The following is a 1,611-nucleotide window of genomic DNA, read 5'->3' on the forward strand; positions in this document are numbered from 1 at the left end:
TATTGAGTGAGCGATGGCCCACTCGTGCACCTGCATTGTCAACTGGTGCAACGGGAGAGACATCAGTCCCCCCTGTTTGTTGACATATGCCACTACTGTGGTGTTGTCGCACATCAACACCACTGAGTGTCCCATCAAGTGGTCCTGGAGTTCTTGGAGAGCGAGGAACGTCGCCTTGAGTTCCAAGACATTGATGTGAAGGTGCTTGTCGCAATTGTCCCACACACCTGAAGCCAGCAACTCCTCCAGGTGTGCGCCCCAACCCTCGGTGGAAGTGTCTGAAAAAAGCAACATCTCCGGGGGGGGAGTGCTGAGAGGCACTCCCTTTAAGAGGTTCCTGTCGTCCAGCCACCAAGCGAGGTCCCGTCTCACCTCCTCCGTGAGAGCCACGGGGAAGTGCGGTGGGTCCTGAGCCTGTGACCAACTCTCCTTTAGTCTCCACTGAAGAGACCGCAGGTGAAGACGCCCGTGAGGGACTAACTTCTCGAGTGACGAAAGGTGTCCAATCACGACTTGCCATTGCTGAGCCGGTTGCTTCTGTCGAGACAGAAACCGGATGGCTGCCTCCCTGAACCTGCTGATCCGCAAGTCTGCAGGGAAGACTTGCTCTGCTACCGTATCGATCAGCATTCCCAGGTACTTCATCCTCTGCTTGGGTTCGAGATCGGACTTCTCGAAGTTTATCACGATCCCCAGATCGTGGCAAAACCTGAGTAGTCAATCCTTGTCCTGTAGCAACTGCGAGCGGGAGCTCGCCAGGACCAGCCAATCGTCGAGATACCTCAGAAGACGTATCCCATGCGAGTGGGCCCAAACAGACACCAGAGTGAACACTCGCATGAACACCTGTGGGGCGGTTGACAGACCGAAACAAAGTTTCCTGAACTGGTACACCGTCCCGTCAAGGATGAAGCGGAGGTACTTCCTGGAGGACTGATGGATGGGTATCTGAAAATACGCATCCTTCAAGTCCACCGAAAGCATGAAATCGTTCCCCCTGATGGAATCGAGCACGGAACGTGCCGTTTCCATCTTGAACCAAGTCTGGCGAACGAAACGGTTCAGGGAGAGAGATCTATCACCGGGTGCCAGCCCCCCGAAGACTTCTCCACTAGGAAAAGGCGGCTGTAGAAGCCCGGTGATTGGTCCCTGACGATTTCCACAGCTCCTTTGCTCAGCATGGGCTTGATCTCCTGTCTCAGCACGATGTCCTTCGCAGAACCTTTGACATACGTCAGGGGTTGGACCGGGTGAGAAGTGAGGGGGGCCGAGATTCGAAGGGAAGTAGATATCCCTCCCGTAGGACGTCTACTGCCCAGGTCTCGGCGCCATAGCGCTGCCAAGTTGCCCAATGGCTTGCCAGGCACCCCCCCACTTTCGGCAGCAGATGAGGGGGAACGCCGTCCCTAGCATTTCCCTCCTTTCTTCGACTTCTTCCCAGCCGTTCCTCGCGAGGAGGAGGGCTGGTTAGAGCCCCCCTTCGCAGAAGAAGAAGACAGAGACTTTCCCCGGGGCTTAGATGTGGCAGACGTCTTAGCCCCCGAGGAAGCGCTAGCCAAACTCTTGGGTTTGACCGTAGTTCGAGGCTGCCCAGTCGCCTTCGAAACCGCC

The sequence above is a fragment of the Macrobrachium nipponense genome, chromosome 24 (assembly GCF_015104395.2).
Source record: "Macrobrachium nipponense isolate FS-2020 chromosome 24, ASM1510439v2, whole genome shotgun sequence".
NCBI lineage: Eukaryota > Metazoa > Arthropoda > Malacostraca > Decapoda > Palaemonidae > Macrobrachium > Macrobrachium nipponense.